Source organism: Cantharellus anzutake (assembly GCF_015039405.1).
Source record: "Cantharellus anzutake strain C23 chromosome Unknown EI90scaffold_142, whole genome shotgun sequence".
Classification (NCBI taxonomy): Eukaryota; Fungi; Basidiomycota; class Agaricomycetes; order Cantharellales; family Hydnaceae; genus Cantharellus; species Cantharellus anzutake.
The window spans coordinates 47,344-57,634 of NW_024067092.1; positions in this window are offsets into that span (position 1 = coordinate 47,344).

Below are 10,291 nucleotides of genomic sequence, written 5' to 3' on the forward strand. Positions count from 1 at the left end.
AGGAACATCGAAGGGTCGTCCGAGAAGTCCTAGAGACGCTGAGGAGAAGGAGGCTCTTCCTTAAGCCAGAGAAGTGCAAGTTTGAGCGAACCCGGCCCGGATCAAGTACCTGGGCCTCGTTATCTCGGAGGGTAACATCACAATGGACCCGGTGAAGATCCAGGGAGTCCTCGACTGGCCCCCCCCCAACCAAGGTGAAAGAGGTACAATCCTTCCTAGGATTCGTAAACTTCTATCACCGGTTCATCAGAGACTTCTCTGAGAAGGCACGCCCCCTTCACAGGCTGACCCGGAAGACCCAAACCTGGAACTGGGGCCCGGATGAAGATGATGCCTTCCACGCCCTCAAGGAAGCTGTCACCACAGCCCCCATCCTCTCTTTCCCTACTGACCACGGCCGCTTCAGGCTCGAGTGCGATGCATCCAACTTTGCAACCAGCGCGGTCCTTTCCCAACTCCAACCGGATGGAGAATTCCACCTGGTAGCATTCATGTCCAAAAGTTTCATGGATGTAGAGCGCAACTACGAAGTGTACGATAAGGAGATGCTTGCAATCGTCCAAGCCCTTGAGGAATGGCGACACTTCGTGGAAGGTGCTGAGGAGAAAGTCGAGATCTACACTGACCACCGTAACCTGGGCTACTTCCGGACGGCCCAGAGGTTAAATCGACGTCAGGCCCGATGGTCCCTTTTCCTCTCCTGCTTCCATTTCACCCTCGTCCACCGCCCAGGGAAGCTCATGGGGAAACCGGATGCACTCTCTTGCCGTGCTGACCACCCAAAGGGAAGGGACGACAATGAGGGGCTGACCCTCCTCCAACCAGCCTGGTTCAAGGCCTGTGCAACAGAAGCAGTCTCAGTGGAAGGTGAGGAGGCGGATATCCTAGAGAGGGTACGAGGAGCGAAGGATCATGATGAGCGGGTGGTGAAGGCCATGAGGGAACTGGGAGAAGGGATGTTAAGGTCGGACAAGTGGGAGAGACAGGGAGAGTTGGTCCTCTACCAAGGCAGGGTGTATGTTCCAAAAGACCCACAACTCTGCCACGATCTGGTACGGCTACACCATGACGTGCGGGCGATGGAAAACCCTGGAGCTCGTCTCCTGCAACTACTGGTGGCCTTGGATGGCAGAATATGTTGGGCGATACGTACGTGGATGCGACACCTGTAACCGCTGAAAGAGAGAACGAAGGAAGGTCAGTTGGGAGGTTCAAACGAGACCACCACCAAGCTGTTCCCTGGTTCTTTAGTTAGGATGGGGAAGTGTACTAGTATTTATTGTAAATATAGTACCAATCCGAGTGTTTTGGCTAATTCTATTTTTATGGGTTAGTTTTAAAGTTCCTGGGAATTGACTTACAGATAAACCGAGCCCTGCGGAGCTGTTTCTTTATTGAAATTTCTTAATTTGTCTAGGTGTAATTCTGTGTAGTGTTGTTTAATTTGGAATTTAACTTGAATTTAATCTTCTACTTGGTGAAGTTTCAAAGATTCTATTCAGTTAATGGATTTGGATTGTGTCTGGAGTGTCCCTTGGGTTTGTTTTATTTTTGTCTTATTTTATTGCTTGTTTTAACAGTAGCAAGATAACTGTTTTGTGTTTACACTTTGAAATCTGGAGTGTTAACCAGCTCTCCTGTTGAAATATTTACTTAATATTTCTCTCCTTAATTGCTGCCTTTTACTACAGTGGCAATCTTAACTGTATATCACTTTTTCGCACTGGAGTGACAACCAGAAATGCTTGAGAAAAATAATACTCTATTTTCTTACTTCTCTAAGGGGGGCGAAAAGTCGCAGAAAGGGTCTCCCTTTTATACTCCTTGGGTCACCTTCCTTTTTCACGCTCTACCTTCTATTTACAGGATTTATTTACAGTGTATTTTTCTCAAACTGAATAAAAAATGAAATTTTCACGCTATAGTTCTACTGCGCTTTTGCTGTGCTGAACTGCGGTTCTACTGTGGTCAGACTGCGCCTAGAATCCTTATTGTCCTCCCTCACCTAAGCTATTTTAATGGTTAATTAGAACTTGGCTGCACTGCATTTGTCGCAGTTACCTATTTCAAATTCCCTATATATACCATTAAATTTGCTATGACTCGATGATTCTGAATTCAAACTTCGCATTACTATGCGTACGGCTGTGCTGAGACCTTCAGCTGATTTATTCCATTTTTATTTAGTGACATTTAGTTAAAATGAGACTGAAATGGTAAATGAGTGAATTATTCAGGTTTAAAACTGAAATAAAAAGTTGCTAGTAGTCAAGAATTACTCAAACGAATGTGTTATAGCTCTCCACTTCATTAGAATATTGTTCCCTAAAATTCCTGCCATGGTCCGTTGTAGTTTAGTGGTTTTCGTGAATTTCGTTCATATTCCCTGATTCCCCTTTGTATTATCACATCCTAATCCTTCATATGTATTGTTCGTTGTTATAGTAGGTCGTCCTTGAAGATATCATATTTTTATGTATTTTATTTAGGACTCTGGACCTCTTGAAGCTGTCTTCCCACGTGTTTTCAGGTTTCTAACTTCATGTCCTTGTATCTCATTCATTTCTGGATGTTTTCTCACGTTCTTGGTATCATAAATTTTTATTTATTCCCACCTTTCCAATGGTACTAAGGTTGTGTCCTATTTCCTGGTATTCGTTGAGTTAGCAAAAGTTCGCGCACAGATTCAGTAATCATGTGCATCGTTCCCATAGTCGTTCGTATGCGGGTGCCATTTCCGTTTAATTGTTTGGGATTTATGATATGCGCGGGTGTTTATTTCTTTCATATGGGCTTCTGTGATTTATTTCAGATTTTTCCCTCATGATCTAAGGTTGTTTTGCACTTTCCGTGCTTTGTTTTGACCAGGCTCTTCCTTATTTGGACGGAAATTGGTCTTCGCGATCTGCTGAAGTGCGGATCTTGGTTCTGATGGCCGGTTCCCTGTGCATCGCCACCCTCACATGTCATTACACATGATGCGGATTTCTATATTCCCGTCATGGGTATAACTTCACAACGGCTGGACCATTTGGGCTGAAAATTTGCATAACTATAGTTCCCCATTTTTCATAATTTCCGTGTAAATTTCCTTGTATGTTTTAATTATGGATCCTACGCAAACATCGTCTTTTCCCTGAGCTCGGACTTTTGATGTTGCTATTCCCGTTATTGGATATCTCATTAATGCATGATCCTTTTATTATGAAAGTTTGGGAGAATTAAGATTAGATCCCTTCCTTTCTAATGGGCTATCAAGCTTGTCTCGGTCGTTACTGGTTAATCTTCGCGCTTGCCTTTTAGACGTTGTCCATGTTTTGCAGGAGTTTTAGTCATATCTCCGTCGTTTATGGGTAGTTTCTCCTGTAATTACTTTCATTGGGTCCGTTTGGGGGACATCTACATTTCCTATTATAGACACGACTTTGAATTCTGCATTAGTTCCTGAGGAATCCTTGTTCCGTGGTACTTCCATCCTTGGCTACGTGTGCGGACATGGGAAAGTAGTTTCCGTGGAGGTTCTCTGATTGTTTTTATAGTCAAATCTTGGTCGATTGTCCTAATTCTTGGTTTAATATTTGCTATAAATTCCCCTGAGAATTCCGTCTCGTTGATGGTAAGCTTGAAGTATTTTTGCTATTTTTCTTTCTTTCGATTTATCGCGTATAGTCATAATAATTCGTAAAAATTCGTAAAAATTCGTAAAAATTCAGGTCCTTCTATTTTCTCATATCTACTTGTCGTATGACGTTTTGTGATTTATCTGGCATATTTCCATAATGGGTTTCCATAGTGTGACCATTATTTCTCCTACACCGCGTTAAATCCTTCCCTGCACAGAAGGTCAGGAAGCTCACCCCAAATAAAGTCCCCACCCACCATTGGCAGGTAATCTTGGTAGACATGGTGGGAGAGCTCCCAGAGTCGAAAGGTTATAATGCCATCCTAGTTGTAGTGGACTGTCTGTCCAAACGCATCCACGCGATCCCCACTGTGACGTCTGTGGACTTGGCTGGTATCGCCCAGCTCTTCCTGGAGCACGTCTGGAAGCACCACGGGCTCCCAGAAGAGATCCTCAGCGACAGAGGGAGTGCCTTTGTCTTGCGCTTCTTGAAAGAACTTGCAGATCTCCTGGGGGTCAAGCTAACCCCCTCAACACCCTATCACCCCCAGACTGACGGACAGACAGAGTGGGTTAACCAGGAAATCGAAGCCTATCTTCGGGTGTTCGTCAACCACCGCCAGGACGACTGGGCAGACTGGCTCCCACTGGCGGAATTTGCCTACAACAACCGCATCCCGTCGAACCCCCTTCGAGCTTGACACCAGGCAGCATCCCAGGATGGGGATGGAGCCCACACGTATGTCTGAGGTAGAAGCTGCCGACGCCTTCTCGTCCAGGATGATGAAGATGCAGGAAGAGGCGAAGGCAGCCCTGGAGCACGCAGCAGATGAGATGGCCCGCTACTATGATCGGGGTCAAGAGACAGCCCCCAAGTACCAGGAGGGCGACCAAGTCTGGCTCAGCGCCCAAAACTATACGACTGACTGCCCGACCAAGAAGCTAGACCATAAGTGGCTAGGCCCCTTCAAAGTCGTCAAGGTTGTCTCCCTGGCTGCTGTCAAGCTCCAGCTCACCGCACGGCAAAAGGGAATACACCCAGTCATATCCGTGACGAACGTAAGACCCTACCGCCTGGATGAGATTGCAGAACGACCCCCCGACCCCTGCCTGGGCCCAGAACTTGTAGATGGAGAGGAGGAATATGAAGTAGAGAAAATACTGGACTCTAAGTGGTTACGCTGGAAGCTCTGGTATTCAGTAAAGTTCGCAGGTTGGCCGAACTCAGAGAATGAATGGCTCCCCCAAGACCAACTAATCCATGCCCCTGACCGGATCGAGGAGTTCCACCAAACACACCCCCACGCCCCAGGAAGGGAGAGAACGAACCCCCTGGCTGCTTCGAGGCAAAGCGGCTTAAGGAGGGGGTGATGTCAGGGCACACCCGCCTGACCCGGCTCCACCTGCCCTGACCTGGTATCCCGCTCACCTCTACTCCCCACCCTTCATCACGGTTCCTCAACTCCTGTTCTTCTTTCTATCCTTTTGTTCTTTTATTCCTTTGTTCTTTCTTCTATCTTTATCTACACAGACGACCTTTCCCCATACCTATGTATTATTGACCCGCCCACGACGCGCGCACGACACACCCAGCCCCGGGCGACCCGGACGGCCTCGCAGTGCAACCCAGCACACGCATGTGCTGCACATGCCCTCGGGATCCCCCACAGGGACACCCGGATGACTGCGGCTGTATGTGGGGTGACGTGGCAAACCTCATGTGACTGTCAGGGCACACCCACCTGACCTGGCCCCACCCGGCCCCACTTCACCCGGTACCCTGCCACCCAGTCTCCTCCTACCTCCTCCCCCCTTCCTCCTTCTTTCTTTCTTCATTTCACTTCCTCTTCACTTATTTCACTTTCTCTTTATTTTCTCTTTATTCTACATGGACGACCTTTCCCTGTATCAATGTACCATTGACCCACCCACAGTGTGCTCACGACATGCCCAGCCCGGGCGCCTCAGGTGACCCCCCGCTATGCCCAGCTCACGCGTTCACAGCAGATGCCCTCGGGATCCCCCACGGGGACACCTGGGTGACTATGGCTGTATGCAAGGATGACGTGGCACCCGTCATGTGACCCAAGCTGCATGTATATAAACATACCTGAAGTGGGAACCGAAGAAGTAGCCTTCTTCTCACCCTTTTCCACTTCAGGTAAGTAGCATAGCATTCCCCTTTTAATAATAATAACACCCTTTTCCACTTCAGTCTAAGTGGCCAGGGACTGTCTCCTGAGCCGGGCCCGCCAGTATGCACACCCGCTCCACACCCCACGAGACTTCTAGTGTCGGACATCTCACCTGGGCCCCCTCTACCCTGGACGCATCCCTGACAGTACCACTACATACCTAACCCCGCCCCCCCCCTGGTCGCCGCACGTGCCACACACACTCCTGCCTACTGAGCGGCCACCTCCAGGATCTCCCATGGAGACACCCAGGGAGGTGCGGCTGTGTGCGGAGGTGACATGGCTTCCTCCACGTGACCCTAGCCACATGTATATAATAGTGCCTGGGGTGGGAACAGAAGAAGCAGCCTTCTTCTCAACTTCCCACTTCAGGTAAGTACCTGTTAGACACTGGTCCGGGGTCGGCACCGAAGGTCGCCGATGCGGGCCGCTATAGGCCGCGATGGCTGCAATGCCTCAGACAAGGCCCGAGGGTAGGGCATTTGGCCTCAGCAACTCTAAAGGGAGTGCTGTGCCCCCTAGCTGTCTCTTGGCCCTCATTTCGGACTCACTGGGTTTGCCTTGTTGGGGTCAGGACTTAGGGGTCATGGTCACATCGATATTAGAGCTAAGGTACAATAAAGTATCATACAGGATATATATAGGAGGAAGAAATGAATGGAAGCGGACCCGGGCCGGAGGCCGAAGGGTCCAGAAGCAAACAAGAATAAGGAGCGGGGTTGGCCGCATAGCGGCCGGCAATGACCGAGGGTCAAAACAAACAATAACAGATAAATAAAGGAAAGAGCATAGGTGTCACGGCCGTGCATTCCGGCCCACTCCCCGCCCGTCCCGATGCCGCCTGAGCCCATTCCCGCTATGCGAGCGTGAGCGCGAGCCCCTGTCAGGGCACGGCACGCTGCCGCCGCCCCCACCTCCTTTTCCTTTTGTCTCATCCCCTCATTCTCTCTTCTTTCCTTCTTCTCTTTTTCTATCTTTATACAGACGACCTCTCTTTCTTTCCTACCCTTGTAGCACGGATGTGTCCGATGCTGAGCACCCCATAGGGGCACCGCAACGCCGGATACACCACGCACTTCTACTTGTACTTCCCCTCCAACACTCGGGATCGACCGCGGAACCACCTGCGGTAACCCGGCTTCGTCCAAGGGTGACGTGGCAACCCCACGTGACCCATTCACACATGTATATAAACTAAGCCGAAGCAGGACCGAAGAAGTAACCTTCTTCTCATTTCCCGCTTCAGGCAAGTACCCTAGTTTAGTCTGGCTTCCCACCCTAATAACAATACATTTCCCACTTCAGCCTAAGAAGCCACACAGGGACGTAAGCCCGAGTAAGGGCTATCCACTACACGGTCTCACCGCCCCGCCACTGTCCGGGCCGCTAGCACCGAGCGTTACGCTGCTACCTCTGCCTTCCCCGAGCCGTCCCTGACAGCCCCGACCTCAGCCCTATCCTCCCTGCTCACTCCCCTGCTTGCCCCTAGGCTCCCCTGCACCTGGCCAACTCCCCCACAGCCACACCAACCTTCCCACCCTGAGTCCGCCTCTGGCACCGTGCCCAGCGTGACTCCTCTACCCCGCCACTTGGCCCCTACAGGGCCGCTACCATTCCCGCACCCGACTCCGGCCCAACTCCGGCTCCAGCGCCGCTACGATACCATTGCCGCTATCGTGGCCCTACACTCCTTCCTTTATTTATCTGTTATTGTTTGTTTTGACCCTCGGTCATTGCTGGCCACTATGCGGCCAACCCCGCTCCTTATTCTTGTTTGCTTCCGGACCCTTCGGCCTTCGGCCCGGGTCCGCTTCCATTCATTCCTTCCTCCTATATATATCCTGTATGATACTTTATTGTACTTTAGCTCTAATATCGATGTGACCACGACCCCTAAGTCCTGACCCCAACAAGGCAACCCCAGTGAGTCTGAAATGAGGGCCAAGAGACAGCTAGGGGGCACAGCACTCCCTTTAGAGTTGCTGAGGCATCGCGGCCATCGCAGCCTATAGCGGCCCGCATCGGCAACCTTCGGTGCCGACCCCAGACCAGTGTCTAACAGTAGGGCCGCGATAGCAGCGCTGGACTCGGAGTTGGGCTGGAGTCGGGCGTGGGAATGGTAGCGGCCCTGTAGGGGCCAAGTGGGTGGGGTAGAGGAGTCACGCTGGGCACGGTGCCAGAGGTGGACTCAGGGCGGGAAGGTTGGTGTGGCTGTGGGGGAGTTGGCCAGGTGCAGGGGAGCCTAGGGGCAAGCAGGGGAGTGAGCAGGGAGTCCTCAGGGAGGATAGGGCTGAGGTCGGGGCTCGCGCTCACGCTCGCATAGCGGGAATGGGCTCAGGCGGCATCGGGACGGGCAGGGAGTGGGCCGGAATGCACGGCCATGACAGTACCATAGCTTTTCCCCTTTAATGATAATCCAACTTCCCACTTCAGACCAAGCGGCCAGGGACGCTCACCCCACGACGGGATCGCCACTATGCACAGCCACTATTTGTCCCACCGAGTCCTGCATGCAGGGACCTCACCGCTTTTGGAGCTGTCCCTGACAAGTAGCCTTCAGTGTCATATCTGTACATACCCAATCCTGATTTGACTCCTGGACCCCTCTCCACCACCTCTGGAGTCCCACCCTATTCCTGCCCATTTTGATCTCTACCTTTGGACCTGACCCCACCTTCCTCTCCTCCTGACTCTCTCTTGACTAATCTCCACCAAGGTACGACCTTGTCAGGGACAGCTCCGAAAGCGGCGAGGTCCCGGCATGTGGGACTCAGTGGGACAAGTAGTGGCTGTGCATAGCGGCGATCTCGTCGCGGAGTGAGCGTCCCCGACCACTTAGTCTGAAGTGGGAATGTGAGTTATTATTAAAAGGGAAGGCTACACTACTTGCCTGAAGTGGGAATGTGAGAAGAAGGCTACTTCTTCGGTTCCCACTCCAGCTGTTATTATATAAATGCGGGATCGGTCACGTGGGGCGTGCCACGTCACCCTCGCACACAGCCACGGCTCTCCGGGTGCCTCTGAAGAAATTGCACGTTGCCTGCCTGGACTTACTCCATGATATCCAAATGAGGTAAACCAGGTGACTGGACAAATGACATAAAATGGACAAGCCTGGTATCGAACCCAGGACCTCTAGCGTGCATCCATACACTACTCGCCTGTTATGCCAGGGGGGGGTACCCCTTCCCTGATGGTTTGGGAGATCACTTGATCCCTTTCTCCAACAGCCTCCGCAGGAGATCCCAAGAGGGCCCGCTGTGGGTGCGGGGTAAGCGCAGCGGCGATGGCGGTGATATAGGAACAGCGAGATACAAGAGGGGAAATGGGCGTGCGCGCCGGTGATACATTGAGCAGCGGGAAAGGTGGTCCATGTGAGAAAGAAAGAAAGAAAGAAAGAAAGAAGGAAGGAAAGGAGAAAGGAGAAAGGAAGAGGGAGAAGCGGTGCGGAGCAGGGGAGCGGAGCGAGGGTCGGGCGGGGCGTGCCCTGACAGACCTCCCACTCCCATCCCATACCCCAAACTCAGACACCATTCATACCTCCGCTCCGAGATCCTGTCATGATCCTGACCTTGGACTTTGACTCCACCCCAGCTTAAGTCCATTGCATTGGTGACTTCATTCCATGTAAACACCATTGCCAATATTCCTTGGACTACCAACCCCACCTCCATAAGCTCCGCTACCTCCAAGCTTCATGGACTTTCCTCAGCACTTTCGCTGTTTGTGGTGTATATTTCGCACTTTTCCCTCACTCTTATTTGGACTACTGCTTCTTTCTATTTAGCCAGTTAGTCATCCACCCCACTTCCCCTTGCTCTCCTGCCCCTCTGGGCCTTCGCCCTCCCTGCCTCCTTTCAGATGCACCATAGAGTCTAACCCTTGACCCTTGGTGTAGTTCCCCATCCATATTTCCCTTTGTCTCTGTTCGGACACCTTTGTTCCATTTTGGACCCCCTTTGTTTCTCATGCTTCTGTCTCCCCTTATATATAGACAATTGTACATACTCACTTGCTCCTCAGTCAGTACACAACCTGAGCAACCTGAGCAACCTAGTCTACTTGAATAACTCAAGTACCTATGCCCCCTAGAGACTTTACCCTTGATATGCCTGAAATTAAGGACCAGCAGGACAAACAGCAATGGCACAGCACTCTGTCAGAGACCAGATCCAGGACAAGTGATGATGTAAGGGGGCAAGGGATCTACCACCCTAATGAGAAAGAGAGGGGGCCACAGAGTTAGGAATGCTTGGGGGAGGTTCAGATGAAGAGGAAGGGGGGGGGGAGAAATGGTCCGGGTGCGATGTGATAAAAATGAAAAACTCGTAAATCTCACTAATAATCAAACTGATGGGAACTCTGTCCCTGAACTATGTCTTGAGCCTCTTTGGCTTCGTATTCGCCACTCTGGGCACTGGTAACGTCTGCTAAAACTTCATGTCTGTTGGGGAGCACCTCTCTCTGTTGGGGG